Source organism: Coptis chinensis, chromosome 4 (genome assembly GCF_015680905.1).
Source record: "Coptis chinensis isolate HL-2020 chromosome 4, ASM1568090v1, whole genome shotgun sequence".
Taxonomy (NCBI): domain Eukaryota; kingdom Viridiplantae; phylum Streptophyta; class Magnoliopsida; order Ranunculales; family Ranunculaceae; genus Coptis; species Coptis chinensis.
The window spans coordinates 38,433,633-38,452,259 of NC_141459.1; the positions used below are offsets into that span (position 1 = coordinate 38,433,633).

The 18,627-nt window shown below is 38.0% G+C and overlaps 1 long non-coding RNA gene across 1 annotated transcript; it reads left to right on the forward strand.

Moving 5' to 3' along the window:
- The first annotated feature begins 7,914 nt into the window (after positions 1 to 7,914).
- On the forward strand, positions 7,915 to 14,476 carry LOC147503432 (uncharacterized). The gene is made up of 2 exons (XR_015220191.1): positions 7,915 to 7,989; positions 14,113 to 14,476. It is a non-coding gene; the product is annotated as an uncharacterized LOC147503432 (long non-coding RNA).
- The last annotated feature ends 4,151 nt before the right edge of the window (positions 14,477 to 18,627 follow it).

The following is an 18,627-nucleotide window of genomic DNA, read 5'->3' on the forward strand; positions in this document are numbered from 1 at the left end:
AAACGATGTGGCCATGTCGTTTGAGATTTGGACTTAAAAAAAAAATTACCGGTGTGGTCACACCGTTTGGACTAAGTCCCAAACGACTTGGCTACACAGTTAGGATGAGTCCCAAACGGTGTGTCCAAGTCATTTGGGATTTGAATTTTGAAAAAATATGAAGTTCTGTTTTTTGGCCTCTTGACTGGTGTGGCCACACTGTTTGGGAATCGGTCCAAACAGTGTGACCATGTCATCAAGAAATTGGGCTAGAGAGTCTCATTTAAAAGAAAAACAACTCAAAAGCCCTATCCATAATTTTTTTGGGTTTTAATACCCCTACATTGTTTTTATCCGCCATAAGTGTTTTTTTATATAAAATCTTTAGAATCTAAGCTTTTGACTCGAGACCAAAAAGCCACTGTTATTTTTAATATAAATTATTCTCTTTTTCACCCTTCCAAGATAACTACTTGTTGATAAGATAACTACCAGAATAAGATTGAATAAGATAACTACTTTTAGATAAGATAACTACTAGAACAAAAATAGTAGATTTTGGGTTTGAATAGAATTTAGCAAAAAATACCGTGTATTGCTCCAAAAGTTAAATTTGACACTACCTATTTTCATCCGAATGTGGACGTTATAAACTTATACATTTTAAAATGCAGATGCACCATGTTATAAACTTATATATTTTAAAATGCAGATGCACCACGTTATAAACTTATACATTTTAAAATGCATACACACCACGCATTTTAAAATGCAGATACAAAATACATTTGATTATTTATTTTGTGGGTTTGATTAACTACTATTAAATGAAACGGGTTGGTTTAGGGTTTAATGTTTATAAATTTAGGATATAGGGATTAGGATTTAGTGTCTTAAGGTTTAGGCCTTTATGATTAGGGTCTAGTTTATAGGGGTTAGGGTTTAGTGTCTTAAGATTTAGGGTTTAGGCTTAGGGTCTAGTTTATAATGATTTTGGGTTTAGTGTCTAGTGGTTTGGAGTTTAGACTTAACGACTAGTGTCAAATGCCTCCACAAAATATTGGAGGCATAATATTTTTAGTTTTTTCATTACCAAAAAGCTAGTGTGCATTGGGTGTACTTTCGGATATAGCATCTGGGCCACTCATATAGGCACGATCTTGGTGTATTGCAAAAAAGAAGTATTGTCCAAGGGCTCTCATTCCTCAAAGACTAATACACTCTGATGCACCCTAGATGTCCTCTTTTCATTATATGCATTTTTAAATGTGACGGCAGGTAGTTATAAGTGAATTTTTTGTTTTGTATCCCACTATGTTACTGGGTAGATAGTCGGTTATGTTTGTTTCCAAATGAGGATATTTTCGTTTATTTCTGGTAAAGTTGGATAATAGGTGATTAGTTTTATATTCTGGTCAAATTGGGGTATTAAATTCTAAACAAATTTAAGAAGAGTCTTAGAACTACTAAATATTTATAACTAACTCTCTAGACTAATTTTCTGCCATGTCATTTGGGATTTAAATTTAAATATGAAGTTCAATTTTTGGCCTCTTGACCGGTGTGGCCACACCGTTTGGACTAAGTCCCTAACGACTTGTTCACACCCTTTTGGACTTACTATCTTTTAAAACCTTTTTTCACGGTTTCAACAATTTCACTCTTCTTCTAAAAGAAAACATAACCAACATTTTCTAAATTCTCTGGAAGAATTCGTTTTCCTTTAAATACTTGTTACGTTTCTCAATTAAACTTTTGATACTTCACTTCATTTCTGTGTAAACTTCAAGCTTGTTATTCTCATGGCAAAAAAAACAACTACAAGTTTCCCCCCCCCCACGAAAACTTCGTCCGTCACCAGAAGCATTTGTTTCCCCGAAATTCTCGGATTTAAAACTCATTCAATCCGTTTTTCATCTCACACAAGAAATATCCGCTTTAACACCACTGAATACTATTGTTCTTGTTCGGTAATGGGCAAATCAAAGCTTCTTGCAGTATTATTTGAAGAAATCCTCCGTAACCGCGTAGTGTTTCTTCAGAATCCGCAAAATTGTGTTTCGAAGAGATTCATATTGTATTACAAAGGATCAAAGCTTTGCTTGAAGATTGTTGTAGTGGAAGCAAGATGTGGCTATTGATGCAGAATGAATCGATTTCCAATAGTTATCATGAACTCACTGTGGATTTTTTGTGAATTTGAGGAAGGGTGATAACTGGCTATTGCCGGTTTCTCGGTTTGTTCTGTGTTTTGGTTGGGGGGTGTATAGTTCGAAGTTGCGCCCAACACAATATGTAGACCCCGGCCCAACTCGGGTCTGCCTAACACAATATGGGTCTGGCAGTAACAGGACTCTTTTATATTAGCCATGCCCAGCGCGTGCCCACTTCCTAGTTTATTTGAAAACAAAAAGTTTTCCCTCCGTTTTTCTCTCTCCACTTTTCATTTCACTTGAGACGATCTAGTCGTCATTGCTGCTGCAAATTCTCCCATCATCGCTTTAAAGGAATTCTTTCCAGTCAGTTCTGTTCCACCTTTTTTGTTCTTTTTTTCTCATTCTTTTAAATTTAAATTTTTACGTTTCATTTCGAATTTTAGCTGAATTCGTTGCGAAGGAACCAGTGATGGGAAAACAAACAAACCATTCCAGAAACGATTATATCTCTTCAAGTTCGCATTGTTGAAATCAAAGGTTGATATATATATTAGCTTGTAGGCCCGTGCATACGCACCAGTTCTTTTGGAACATTTATATTTTTTTGAGAAAATTGGGACTATCGCAACCAATTTTAATTTTCTAACAAATTGTTTTAAATAAAGTTTTAATTAAATTTTAAAAATCCGTTTTTTCAATTGGGAGAAAGATCCTGTTTTAATAGGAGAATAATTTTCATTTTAATTAGATATGCTAAAATTTTCCTTTTCAATAGGAGAGAAATTCCCATTTTAATAGGAGAATAATTCCCGCTTTAATTAAGAGTGTTAGAATTTGTTTTTAATAGGAAAGGAATTCATGTTTTTCAAATAAGAGAGAAATTTTAGTTTTAATGGAGATGACATGGAATTTTAATAGAGCTCGAAAAATATCCTTGTGGGAGCTTTAATATTAACTAGCTTGTAGGCACTGGTTCTTTTGAAAACATTTAGATTTTTTTTAGAAAATTAGGACTACCGTTTTAAAATTGGGATTACCGTTTTAGTCGCTAACCTGTTTTAATTTTCTAACAAATTGTTTTTAATGAAATTTTAATTAAGTTCTAAAAACCCATTTTTTCAATTGGGAGAGAGATTCTGTTTTAATAGGAGAATGATTTCCGAGAGATATTCCCATTGTAAAAAAGATTTCCGTTTTCAAATAGGAGAGAAATTTTTGTTTTAATAAGAGATGACGTGAAATTTTAATAGAGCTCGAAAAATACTCCTTGTGGGAACTTTAATATATATATATACTTAGATATATATTATAGTTGTACCTTCTTGGCTCTATTTTTCGAGCATTTAGAGAGTGTCCACGTGTCCAGACTAATTACAATAAATCCGGAGGAAAACTTGCCGATAGAAAAACTGCTCCAACTCAAACTCAAAATGAAAACCCAACAAAACCCACGACTCTCATACGAACTGTTCTCTCTCTCCCACTATCTCTTCTCTACCACCCAACCTAAATCGTCATCTATTAATTAACAGGTAAGGGCTTTCAACCGTATATCAAAGTGAGAATAGTTATTTGATGCTCCTTTTACCGGGTTGTTCTAAAAAACCCCTTTTTTCTCCCATCAATGCAAGAAGATTTGTACAATTGCAGACTTTTGATTAAAGAGAATCTGCTTCGATGTCACAATTACCGTTCGGAAGTTTTGTACTTAATGACAAATATTTTAAATGTTGTCTAAAATGAAGGGTTTGGACATTTTAGATTTCCTCCCCATCACTGCTAATTGGAACGAAAACCAGAACGAAGAGAGTATACAATAAACTACCTCCACATGCTCCTCCTATGAAAATCAAGGTATATTTCTCTTCACTACACACTTTATTTACAGTTTTCACACTGTTGTGGTATAACTCGAACAAGGTATTTGATTGGTTACAAGTCATTTATGAGCCTTCTATAGAAATCCCATTTGATTTTGTTACTGAAATGATCCATTGGCTACGTTTTTTTTGCTAAGTAAGTTAATAATTCTATTAAAGGAAAGTATTATACAAGTACATTAACAGGACATCACTCCCCCTAATCTACTTGGTTCAAGCAAATCGCGTAAAGGTTTGGTAAGGCACCTCCCATTTATGAATCCATGGGGGTTTCTCATTACAAACAATTAACTGATCTTTCTCTAGGTTTGAGGCTTTTTTGGCTATGGCATCCGCCACGGTATTCCCTTTCCTCCATATGTGAGAGAGGTAAAAGAAATGTAGTCTCTTCATGCAATTCTGCCATCTGTACTTCATCTGCCACGGCATTGAATTGGAAGTGTAAGCAGAAACCGCAGCGACCATGTCGATCTCCATTCCACCCACACATTCAGCCATCCTTGCTCAATAGCGATTTCCACACTTTCCAAGATACCCATGCTCTCTGCCCAATAACTTGTAGCCAATGATCCATTGGCTACAACACAATAACATTCAATAGTATACAGTAATTCAAGTAAGTGATAAGGGAAAGTTTATTGAAATGGTTTGGAAGTGCAACATTTGTATTGTGATGGTTCCATTTAGGACAAGTGTACAAGATAAGGGTTTAAAATTTTGAGTTATTAGAAGATTTGATATTTGATAGGGATGAATAGAGGTACTGACTTTTTTCACTAACCCCCACCCCCACAAATATTTAGTACAAGGCTTAGTTATTGTAGGTAGAAAGATATTTAGTCGAGGTGCAGTGACTGAGTCCCTATGAGTCTCCATTTGATAATTATGGAGTTTGTTTTTATGGCTCAATCATTACATGCCTAATTTGAGTCTTGTTGAAATCTTTATATATATATAATAGCAGTCTCTTTTGGAGCGCTCTGAGGGTGTACACGTCAACGGGGGATTACGAGAAATTAGGGGATATTCAAGGACCAAAAAATCGTGAAAAACCCAACTTCTTAAAAAACACTCTTCCTCCCAAAAACTCTCAAATCTTATCACAAAATATCATGAATATCCTTCGCCCTTTATCTCCTCATTTGCTTTCCTACTATGTTTTCGTTGAATTTGCACCGATCCAAATACCTTTTTTATTTTCTTCCAGAAAGAAGTAAATTCGCTGAACATTAAGATTCATGCTGCCTAGAGGAGGAGAGTTTGTATCATAATTATTATTATTATTAGGACAATAATCTATTATACATGGGGGTGAGCATAATGTCGTCATTGTTGGATGCAAACACGACAGAAGGTAGTTGCGATTTGATGATGGAAAACTTTAATATTGATTTATTAGGGGAAGAAGCCAAACTAAATGACGAGGATGAACAGCGGAAACTGTTATTGAAAGAGAAGGAAGAGGAAGAGATGATGGAGAGACAAAGAAAGGAATTCCAAGAACGCGAGAGGTTGTGGTTGGAGAGAGCTGCCCAAAGGACCCAAGAAGAAGAAGCTCAAAGGAAGATTTTCCAAGAATAACAGGTATTCTTCTATCAACAACTTATCACATTTTCATACTTTGTAGTTGTCAGAATTGTTTTAGGATTATTGCTTTTTTTTTTCATTGCTATTATGAAAATTTGGAAAACTAGCTCATAGTCCCGTCTACTGAATTTTTTAGTTGGAAATTTTTGTCAACTAAGTGTTCGTACTGGTGTTCTGTTATGCAGGTTGATAATGAGAATGAGTTGGAGGAAGACAGTGACTGGGAATACATTGAAGAAGGCCCTGCATAAATCATTTGGTTTGGTTTGACCTTTGGTACTCAGATAGCAATCATCAAGGTTTGCTTTTTATTTTATTGTTTTGGATTAGTTGTGCTTAAATCTTTTATTTTGATTGTTGGCTTGATATGAATGATTTGATCGTCACATGGAAACCTTGAACACACACTCTCTAGCTCAATGATTAGATTGTATACACAATCTCCATTGCTGAGTTCAATGTAATTGGGTCCGTTTTGATTGCACGGGTGATATATAGAGCAGAATAGCATATTGTATACCCTTTCATTATATAGTTATTGTTACATTGTGGTGTTGATTTTTTTATGCATATTAAGGTCCGCATGGGTGTGTTCTGTGTGTCACGTGTTTTACTGTTGGTGTTATATATGATCCACAAGAAAATTGCAATTATATCATCGACAATCTTCAAATGAAGTCAGTTACAGCCTACGACAAACTTAATTGGGTGTTTAGGCTTTGCCTTTATGGTGTTTCGTGAATATTGCATTCAACACGTACGTAAGGTAAAACATATCAAAACATTGATGAATGGATATTGATTAAATAGAACATTACAATGAAAGTTGGGAGTGAAGTACCAATAACATCTTGGTATGTGAGAGCAAGTTTTTGTTAATTTGGCATAGAGAAATCTAGACCCTTGCTAACTAAAGAAATGTAATACATGGAGAGGATTACTAATAGCAGTCCTCTTTCGAGCTCTCTCAAGGAGTCCACGTCAAATTTTACTCACTACAATTTAGGAGAAAAGGAAGGTATATTTACTGTAAACTTGGGATTTAAAAAAAAAACCATATCAAACTTTGCTTTCTACACTCTGTAGCTTTCTCTTCTACTTTTTGGTTTCTCGGCACACCAGATCCATCGCTCTGTTTACACTATATCAGGTATGGTCTTTCTTTTTTCTTTTTATTATTATTATTGTTTTCAATTTCTCTCTATTATTAATTTATCGTTTTTCTTCTGAACAGATTGTGTATCTAATTTATCCGTGGATGACTCCCTCTCTCATCACCGGTATGTCACCTCTTCCACATAATTTTTCTGACCTATTCTTTGTATACAATAGAATTATGCTACTCTATCTACCGTGTTTTTCAATTAAATAGTAGAATAACATTTTTTATATTAAGTAATTATCAATGAGAATCACATGACAACATTATCGAATACCGAGTACTTATCAATGAGATCACATAACACAATTTGTTATAAAGACATCAATGTTGTTACACCCTACGTGTTTGCTTTCTGTTTAAACAAAGTAGGTTGTCTTTTACAAAAATTCTTTTATACTAATGGAATTTACTTATGGTATCACGAGTTTTTATAGCTTATAATTCTGGGGTAAAGCCACTTATCCAAAGCAAAGGATTATTGAATTACTAGAAAGACATATACAAGCCGCTAATATTCGATATGGACTACACCATTATTCATAGGATAATGCTTGGGAAAACAATGCAACATCAAGCCCATTTTCTTTCTATACTCCAACAAGATGTCATCAATTGAACCACGTATAGTTTGCTATACATCTGCTGAACTATGTAGAGCAACTCTCAACATTAAAATTTAGTGAGCCATGTCTTGGTATTGTAGGTAAACTAATGGACCCAGTTTCTATGCATGGCATGTTTTTGAGAACAAGGACCCTTTCTTTTTTCTTCAATATATTTAAAATGGAATTCTACTATTGCAGCCAAAGTAGCCATGTGGCCATGGCCAACTTTTTGTCTAACATATTCAATTAGATAATTTTTTTTTATCATCCATGGCGTTTCTTATTATTTAAGTTCCTTATTCTTATAAGAATATAGCAATTCATTGTGTTTTTTTTTTTTTTCTAAACAGGTCATCTCTTATATCTTAACCTCTAATAGACAGGAAGTCTCTGCAGCTCTAAATCGCTCAGCTGGTGGGACAGGTCTGTAATGATAAGCGAGTATTTATTTTATTTTTTTGTCCGAACTTTTATTTGCAAATATCCTATCTTAGAAAATGGTTTCTGAAGTTTCTAATTGGTTACAAAGGTTGGTGTGGAGACATCAGAGGACTGATCATTGTGAGAAAAGGGACATGTTGTGTCTGTTGTGATAGTCATATTGATTCTTTGTTGTACAGGTACGTATCCTTATCTGCTTCCCGCCTATATGCTATTGAGATTTTTTTTTTTTGCACGCAAGTAAGGAAATTTATTAATGAAAGGAGTTGTCAAAGACAATACAAGTTACATGCTTTATCATCCAAATTGATAATAGGTCCTAAAAGGGCTTTCTATCTTAGAGACAAAGTCTGGTCTTCTAGTGCACCATATTGAAGTGTCAGGCAATAAGGTGGATCCCTTTCTTGCTACTGCATCCGCGCTGAAGTTGCCTTCTCTCCAAATATGTGAGAGCTTCCAGTGTTGTAATAGTGCAATTGCTCGCTTCCATCTCGCTCTAAACCGCCATGGAATTGCATCGCCATTGAAGGCCTTCACAGCAGCTTCTGAGTCGACTTCAATCCATATGTAGCCCCAATTCATCTCCACTGCTTTCTCGGCTGCCATGACTATGGCTGTGCATTCAACATGATAACTATCTACCCGACCCAGACCCACAGCCAGAACCCCAACCACAGCTAAATCCTTATTCCGGCATACCATACCAGCTCCGCCATTGCTAGGAACTCCTTGGGCTGATCCATCGGTATTGCATTTGATGACATTGCCCACTGGAGCGACCCAGTGCACTTCTTGGATCAACTGCACTGGTGCACTTTTCACATGTACATCAAGCCTATCAAGAATGCGAAATTCTTTCATGTCATTGCGTTTTTTGCCTTGTGACAGCCAGCCCAAAACCTTGATCCCCTTCAGAACTTCTCTCGCAATGTAACTCAAGTGGATAGGAATGTCATCAAAGTGTTCGCGATTCCGAGTTTTCCATACCTGCACCATAATATGGACTATGGCAGCGTTCCACAAGTCTTGAATAATAGAACTTCTACCTTTTGCAATTCGCTGTAAAGCTTTAAAGTTATGATCCAGAATCTTTAGTTCGAACAAGGTCACGCGCCCATGCCCAAATATCTCGAACCTTGCTTGCAATCCCATAACATGTGCCGTGCGCGTTTTTCCTCCTCTTGATGGCGTAAGGGCAACGGAGGCAAGAGATACCCCTACCTGCTTCACCCTGTCATCTGTTGGTACCGCCTTGTGCAAAAGCTTCCACACGATACAAGCTGTTCTGGGGTGTAAATGCACTGCCCAAAGCTTCCAATGCCAGGAGATCTTGTTCTTCTTTTGTCGAGTAGCTTCAAACACGGACTGAACCGAGAATGTTCCATCAGTTTTTGGTTTCCAGATCCGAATATCCTCTTCCCCACTAGGTTATGGTATGGAAGACAAGTCTATTCCCAGATGATTGAACACTTCAGCTACTGCCTCTGGGAATTTCCATTTCTTGTCTTCTATAACATCTGCTACCTTTGCCTTGAAACCAGCCTAGTTCCTCTCGGGGAGCAGCTCCATGACTGATTGCCCTGCCCAATTATCTCTCCATAGATCCACCTTGTCGCCTTTTCCTATGATCCATTCGGTGAAAGGTTTTACTTCATGCAAAACACCTCTAAGGCCTGGCCAAACCAATGAGGGCTTGTGGTAAGTGAGGAAGCTTCCATCCTTTTTTGTGAATTTCCTATTCATGAAGATACTCCAATCATTTTGTTTATTTAAGAAGCACCAAGCTAACTTGATGAGGAGAGCTTTGTTCAGTTCCCCCAACCTACGTATTCCAAGCCCACCTTCATCCTTGGGTTTACAAACACTTTCCCATTTAAGAGTGATCATTCGTCTCTTAGTGGGATCCCTTGACCATATAAAATTTCTTATTGCCGCTTCTCCTTCCTTGATGCTTTTCTTGGGCCATTTATACACCGACATATTGTGTATCGGTATACTTGATATGATAGCCTGTGCCATGACCACTCGCCCTTGAAAAGATAACAACCTGCCTGCCCACCCAGAAGCTTTCCTTTTGATTCTGTCGACAAGAGGTTGGATACATCTACTTGTAACTCTGCCTTTAAAAAGTGGAACTCTAAGATATTGTTCCGGAAGCTCCCCTTCTTTAATATCCAAAAGCTCCTCTACTTTCCTTTTCTTAACACCTGTCATGTTCCCCAGGAAAATTTTGCTTTTCGCGGTGTTAAAAAATTGTCCAGCTGCTTGTTGGTACTCTGAAAGGGCCAACTTCAGTCGTCTAAGCCCTCGGATGTCACCATTTGCAAACAGAAAGAGATCATCTGCAAATAGAAGATGAGTAGGCACCGGAGTATCTCCGATGGTCACCATCTGCTTCACAAGGCCAGCCTGAAAACAGTGATTAATTCTCCTGCTTAGAACATCTTCAGCCAAGTCGAAAAGGAATGGTGACAGAGGGTCTCCCTGCCTCAATCCTCTTCCAGCCACAAAGAACCCACATGGTCCTCCATTTATCATAACCGAAAGCTTTGCACTGCTAAGAATAGTCTCAATCCAATCACACCACCTTTTGGAGAAGCCAAATCTCTTCATAACCTCAGCAAGGAACTCCCAAAATTTCAGTATCAAACGCTGCGCTATGTCCAAAATTTCACCCAATGTTACCACCCTTTCTTTTATGATCAAGCTCATTCATAATTTCTGACGCTAAACAGATGCCCATGGAGCTATTCCGGCCTTTGATAAAACCTAGCTGTTCACTGCTAATCAACTTGTTTGCCATTAGTTTAACCCTTATAGACAAGATTTTTGTAATAATTTTAAAAAGGAAATTACTCAGGCATACCGGTCTATAATGATTTACAGATTTGGCATTTGTTACCTTTGGTAGGAGCACCAGAAAATTTGAGTTCATACCCTGCGGAAGCTTGTTGTCTTTGAAGAAAGAGATAATGGCATTTGCTGACATCCAGTCCCACTATGTCCCAAAAAGTTTGGTAAAAAGTTCCTTGAAATCCATCCGGCCCTGGTGAGCTATTAGCGTCCATGTTAAACACTGGATGCCTTATCTCTGTGAAGTTAGGAAATTGCTGAGATAGTTACATTATCGTCATCAGTCACAAGCTTCGGTATGAGCTCCATCAGTCCAACATTGGGTCTGACTGTTTGCGGCTTGTACTTGGCTTCAAACACTGAGACAATGTGCTGTTTGATGTCTTGCTGCTGCTTAAGAATGGTTCCATCACTTTTCTGAATCTCCAGGATCAAGGCTTTATTCATTTGCAGCTTGTGAAGAGCATGGAAATAAGCTGTGTTCCTGTCCCCTTCAAAGGCCTCACTAACTCTAGCTTTCTGCCGCCATTGTGCCGCTTCTATGTCCAAAATGCCATTTAGTTCCTCTTCTTTATTCCGTTCCATTGCTTGAAGCTGAACATTAAAAGGATCCTCCTCTTGCTCCTTCATTATCCGTTCCAGATCCTCTGTCGCACTCTTTTTCTTTTTGCTCAAATCCCCGAAAGTTTCCCAGCTCCATGTTTTTAGAGCTTCCTTCAACCTTTTGAGTTTTTTCATAACTTTTCTGATGGGCATGTCCTCGAGGCATTCTTCCCAGCTCTGTTTCACGACCTCTTTGAGGCTCTCGTGCTTTATCCAATGCTTTTTGAACTTGAAAGGAATATTATGAGGCTTCGGAATAGTGGTGAACCATCCTACAATAGGGGAGTGGTCAGAAAATCTCCGTTGTAGGATTTTGCTTCGCCATCCTGTGGCTGCATCTATCCATTTCTGATTAACCAAAATGCGATCAATTTTCTGTACCATTCTTCTATCTCCGCGTCTTTTGTTTGACCATGAAAACTGGAAGCCGAGACTTGTAGTATCCATGAGAGCATTCCCATTTATAAACTCAACAAACTTATTTACTGCTGTTTGACAAGGAAGCCTCCCCCCTTTCCTTTCTACATTCGAAGTAACTATATTAAAGTCCCCTGCCACTGCCCAAGCTTCCGCATTCAAACCCAGCTGCGACAACTCTTCCCATAGTGCTCTTCTTTGCACATAAGGTGATCTAGCATGAACCAGTGATATATGAAGATCACCAGTTTTAATAGTAATTTGCTGATGTGACATATCAACAAGATTTATTACAATTCCCTTCCTCCAAAAAACCCAGATATTCCCTATCCTATTGGGAATATTATTGTGTACAAAGTCCTCATTGAACCCCAACTTGCAAAGAAACTCAGGCGTCTTAGAAGGCGGAGAAATGAGAGGTTCAGCCAAACATAGAATGTCTGGTTTATAACTAGCTATGACGTCCTTCAGGTAAGTGATTGATTTATCTTGTTTCACTCCCCTGACGTTCCAATAACTTATATTCATTGTTGAGTTCTGGAGGCGAGCCTGGCCCTTGTAGATGGAGGTGAGAGATCTTGCTCCATCCACTTGGACTTTGTTGCCTTCTTCCTTTGTGTCCTCCATGGTCCTTCTTTCTCAGCTCTCTCAGACTCTTTTGCCTCCTCATCCATGTCTGCCCAACAGGTCGATGCCAATAGCGAGTTCGCTTCATTTTGAGCTCTGAGAGTATTTATGGGTGACTTGAATGACGCTATGGGGTCCTTCTCTTCTGCAACTACCATTTGTAAACGGTGTGAATCATCATATGAGCTTATCCCACAGCCAGTGTGCTCTCCTTCATGAAGAGTGCCACCTACTTGGTCTTCTATTTTGTCTAATACAATAACTTGATCACCAGTATTAACGACCCCTATTAAAGTCCTTGCATTCTCCGCTGAGCCAAGAGTTCCGGTAGTTTGATTTGGACTATTTACAGCATCCACTGTTTCCCCTACCTCGATATCAGCTGTGGTCTGAGTGGTCTCTTCCAGTTCCAAAATAGAGTCCTGAAAGATATCCCCCAGTTCTGTTGCGTAAGCCTCTATCAAACTCTCATGAGCGTCCTTCATGCCGCTCACTCCTGCGTTCAGGACTTGGGCATTATTAATCTTCTTCCTTCTATTTCTTTTATATTTTTTCCTCTGCCATGCCGGTTGATCAAGCACTGGTGCTTCCTTGCCTTTAGTACTCTCAGGCAATTGCTCATTTGGCTTAGATGCAGTGCTCCTGACCGTTGTTTCTCCATCCCTTATCTTTCTCATCACCGTACATTCAGCCATGATATGTCCTACTACTTTGCAGTGAGGGCAGAATTTTGGCAATTTATCCACCTCCACCTCTTGGAGAAAAGATTTTCCTTCCCCCTCATCCACTAAGATTTTTCCAGGGATAGGCTTGGCAAGATCTATTTCAACCAAAACTAACGCAAAGAAACCGAAGTTTCGGTTTAAAGTGTGCTTATCAACACCTACTGGGTTTCCAAGCCCTCTTGCTATGGACATCAGAATTTCATAGTCCCAGTATTGTTGTCCAAGCTTTGGAAATTTCACCCAAACTACTGCTGTGGAAGTTCGGTGTACTGCTGGATCAAAATCAGGCGTCCATTTCGAAAGTCCCAGAATTTGGTCTCCAAACTTCCAGGGGCCTCCACCCCAAATCTTTCTCAAGTCTTCTTCACAAGTTAGGCGAATCATGAAAAACCCCTTGCCTAATGGAATGATTTTCCAATCCCCTTGCGGTTGCCATTTCTCCTGAGCTATTCTTTTAACTTCCTCTAGCTTTATCTTCTGGAACTCTAACCTCCCTATAAAGCAGAATTTACAGTAGAGCAGCCCTCTTTCAACTGCTTTTTGTGGCAGTCTAATAGAAGGAGTGCTACCTTTCATCTCTGGGACAGGAAGATCAGCTACGTTTAGCTGTTGGGTGCTTTGTCTGCAAATGAAGCTTTAGAAGCCCCGGTCCCATCTTTCACTATATCTGGAGATTCATGAACCTTACTGGGACCTGCCTCACCAGAAGAAAAGGATGGATTTTCAAAAGCATAAAGATCCATGCTTGTTTGTTTCCCTTTCTAAACTCACATGTCAGCAATGGAGGAGGATTTTACCAGAAAAGAAAAGAAACAAGAAGCTAGAAACGGATAAGAAAACCCTACCTAATGTTTTTTTTCTATTCTAGGAAAAAAAGAGGGCACTGGATCACTAGAGTAGGTTAAGTTATTTCACAACAAGTCCCCCCTAAGAGTGTCCCCATTAAAGACCATAAAAATCCCCAATACATGATGCCTTATCCATGGTGGGTAGATTAAATATAAGAGTAAATGAGTTCTGCCTCTATGTTAGATAACTTGATTAATTTTCTTTTCTTTTTCTTTTTTTAAATTACAGATGTGGGCATATGTGCACCTGTGCAAAATGTGCTAACGAGTTGGTTTGTAGTGGAGGGAAATGCCCATTGTGTCGTGCACCAATCGTTGAGGTGATCCAAGCTTATTCTATATTGTAAAGAAGGAATAGGATAACAGAGTACAGGAAAATAAAAAGAGAAAACGGAAAGGTGAATGTTGAGCCTTCTCATTTTTGGGCTGTGGAATCTACTGCATCTACTCCATGTATTTGTCAATAATTTGTTTGGTTCTTTACTGCTATTGTTCTGATTATTTTTGGAACATATGCAATGTATGATTTGAATCACAAATGGAATTACGATTCTTCATTCATTTGTCAATAATTATGCTGAGGTTAAGTTCTTGCTGTCCTTTAGTTCAAATCTCCGTTTTCAAATGAGTTTTTTTGCTTTGAAGTACTCGGCACAACACTCTTGAGATGGCTTGATAGTTGTTCTGAGTAAGTGTTTGATTTGTAATTTGATACAGGAATGAGGTTTATTATTTATACTTAGGAATTAGGATGTTAATCTCTGTGCTACATGCAGGATTTTTGGTCTTATTATGTAAGCTTCTTTCGAATTGCTTGAAAACTTGAGCATTTGTTGAATTAGAAGCCAAACCTAGAAGAGCTTGATCCACCAAATATATTATCCATCTAGAAACAAGGTTCACAAGAATTATCAGCAATAATGTATGTGAATAACAATAAACATAAGAGTGTTGGAAACAATTAATAGTATTATTCTTGCTTTACAGAGATAGTTCATCTACTACACTAATTACCAAGCTAAGGTAAGTTAAACATACAATTTTGAGGAATTTGAAAATTATGTTCACATTTTATTACATGGAACTGCAAAGGCTGTTCAAAGTTGGTTGAACACATGCATCTGCATGAACATGCAAAACTATATACTATACATACACAGTTTTTTATCACAAGCTCACAACCGTAGTTTCTATGGGACACATTGTACTAAACGAGGTTCTGAATTTGTTGTTGGAGGATGCTGCTTTCATGGTTAATTAATTTATTATGGACAAACTGCGATTTGCGCAGATACAATACTTGTTGTTCTTCATGTGCTCGATGATAAGTACGTAAATGTTACATATTTACGCCCAATTTTATATTAGTTAGTCCGTTTATTTTATTTGTTTGATTAAATTAGTGCATTTTCGGTGATTTTGTAGGAAATCGAAATAATATATGAAGGTGTGGTAAAAGCGTAAATTGTTCACTGAATACATGTGTTGAAGCAGTAGAAGGTTGGACCACCCTTAGTTGGGCCTTAGTAATAGTGAAGTGAAGTAGAGCCGTGACCAGTAAAGGGTGGATGTTTTAAATTTAAGCCTAAACTTTAGTTTTGATCCATGAACCTTTATGAGCCCATTTCCTTAGAGCAGTCCATATACACACACTAAAAAGCCGTACCTACTAATTACTGGTCACACCATTTCTTGTCTAGCCGAGAAGCACCGTAGGAACCCATCTTACCTTCTCCAAATTCATTCCATACGAACAGCAAACAATCCTTCAAATCCCGCCTTTACAAATTCGAACCAAGAGATTAAAAGCCCACATCGCTACCACCGAAGGAGGAAATCTTTAGTTTCCTTCTCCATTCATTCCGGCGAAGAGGAAAGAAAAAACCCAAAAACAGAAACTTTCCAAAGAGAACCAAAACTGCCGATTCCAGACCCGAACCAAAGGAGTTTCTTTTTCAGAGGGATTCTCGCGAATAAAGGGAGGGGGCGACAGCAAATGAAGCCTCTTGGTTGGAGAACGAGAAAAACAAACCAAATGAAGGAAGTCATTGGGCCGGAAAACGCATGAAACAAAGCAGTGAAGGAGGTTCTTGGCTGGTTCTGGAACGCAAGGGAAGCAGAGAATAGAGGGCGGCTCTTGGCTGAAAAGGCAGGAGGAAATCGTGAGCAAAAGGGGGAGAAGAGAAAACTAGACGAATTGAGGCCAGCGCTCTAGAATCCGGAATCCAGAAACGCATTAAAGAAAGAGAGAACAGAACACCAAACCCCGACTCGCGACAGTATCGGTTTTTGTTAATGGCTTTATTTTCTTTTGATATCATTGTTTACGCTTGCTTTATTTCCCATGTGTAACTAAACTATTTCTAGGGCGTAGATGAAACCTTAGATTGATGTGGATGTTAGCGATTTGATTTTTGGTATTCCTGAATTGTGATTAATGATTAAATTCTTCTTTGAACTCGTGATTAATTTATCTAGTATTTCTTTCGCCGATTCTGTGATGCATTTTCGGTAGTTCGAATAGGTGATTGTTAATCGAGCTTGGAATAATTGTTAGTATTAAATCGTTTGATTGTTTGTGCTGTAAGAAGACAAATAATGCTTTGAGTTTGATCTTTAGCTGAGTAAGAAGATAATTTTGCGAAGAAAGTACAACAAGAATTATAACGATAATATCATCGAGAAAGCAATTGATTATCATCGATTGCTACTCAGAAATATATAACTGGAATACCAAAGGTTAAGTCGATAGTGTCTATAGAGATTTAAGGTGGATTCGATAGTCCTAGAATTCTCTCCACTTAGCGGACCCCTATTATTTAGTTTATTTATTTCTTAGATCGTAGTTAAATAAAATAGATTTAGTAGTAATTAATTCCAAATTTCTATAAAACAACATTATCGAATTAGGATAAGTAATATTTTAGTATTCAATTGTCCCTAAACAGCCCTGTGGGATCGACCTCGTTCTTGCGCACCTATTACGATAGACCTCGTGCACTTGTGAGTATTAGTATAAGTAAAATAAGATTTAATTAGCCTGTTTATTTAGGCTGGTTAATTTCCTATCAAGTTTTTGGCGCCGCTGCCGGAGATTGTAGTAGTACAATTGAGTTTTAAAGTTTTATTTATCGTGATTCGTAGTTTAAGTTTAGTCGTAGATATATTATTTCATAGTTTACATGTCTAATTTTAGTTATTTTTGCAGATAATTAAGCATAGATTTCTTCTTACAAGGGATAGTCGTGACTTTGTGTGGACGTTGTGAAGTTGCTTGTTGTCGTCACCCGGCGTCGCAAGTAGCCCTCGAAGGCTCATGCCGGAGGTACGTCTTTTTCCTTTGTGGGGTTGAATTTTGTTTGTTTCGTGGGTTGTGCTTGTTTTATTGTTTCTTGCATTTAGGAAGGTTAAATCACATTGACCAGCCTTAGGCATCTTACATTAGGACAGGTTTTAGCCCGCTCACTAGGAAAACTTTTTTTTACGCGTGGATCGAGTGACGGTGCTTTTTGCACAAGAACTGGGAATCGTGTGATTTGGGTTTAGGAGCAAATATATATTAAACAAGTTTTAAAATTCAATCTGGGTTGTAATTTTTGTTTGGTATTGTTTGTGTGAATTGTCTGCATCTCTTATTAGAGTCTTAGGTTTTAGAAGTAGTTTATGGTAGTAACTCGGTCTGATAACACACCTGTTACACCATTTGATCCTGAGATTGAATGCACTCTCCTTAGGAGAAGTAGGCATCCCGAATTAGAGGTACCCGAAACTTTTGTTGGCAATACACCAATTTTTGCTGACATGGAGGGTAATAACAATAACGTGGTTGCCCAAGTACCTAGATCTATTAAGGAATATATATATCCTACTAGAACAACCCGACCATCTTGCATCGTTCCCCCTGCAACCAATGCTAATCACTTTGAGTTGAAGCCCAATCTGGCCGGGCTCCTTCCTAAGTTTAGGGGAACGAAAGGGGAAACCCATATCTTCATGTGAGGGAATTTGAGGATATTTGTGGGACTATTAAACTTCAACAATTTAGTGACGAAGCTATAAAATTAAAATTGTTCCCATTTTCTCTTAAAGAAAAAGCCAAGAGTTGGTTTCACACTCTCCCATCGAATTTAATAACGGGATGGGAAAAGTTATGCATTGTCTTTTTAAAGAACTTTTTCCCTAATCATAAGGCGACTGCTTTTAGAAAAGACTTGTCATCTTTTTTTTAAGGACATGCTCTTGCAGTGTCCTAACCACGGCCTAGAGAACGGTAGGTTAGTGCATATTCTCTATGAGGGTCTCGATTTTAATTCTAAGGCTATGATTGAGACCATGAGTACCGGGATTTCTGTGATAAGATCAGAAAGAAGCGTGGACCTTTTAGAAGAAGTCTCCGAGAAGGTCCAAAGAATGGGAAACTAGTCGTGAGCCTAAGAAGGTGGCTAGTAGTACTACTACACGTATGGGTTTGTTCCAAAGCGTTGACAAGGAATTCGACACCTAACGCTAGGATGGCCACTTTAATTAGAAGAGTTGAAGCTCGAAGCTAGAAAAAGAGACAAAGTCTCTAGCTCCAGCTTACAATGTTGAAATCCCCGGGTGTCTGTTGTTGTGAAAGTCTAGATCACGTTATAGATAATTGCCCCGGTGTAAATGCACAAGTCAATGCTTTTAATTCATACCAAAAGCCGCAATAATCCTTTTTCTAACACGATAACCCCTGGATGGCGAACCATCTCAATTT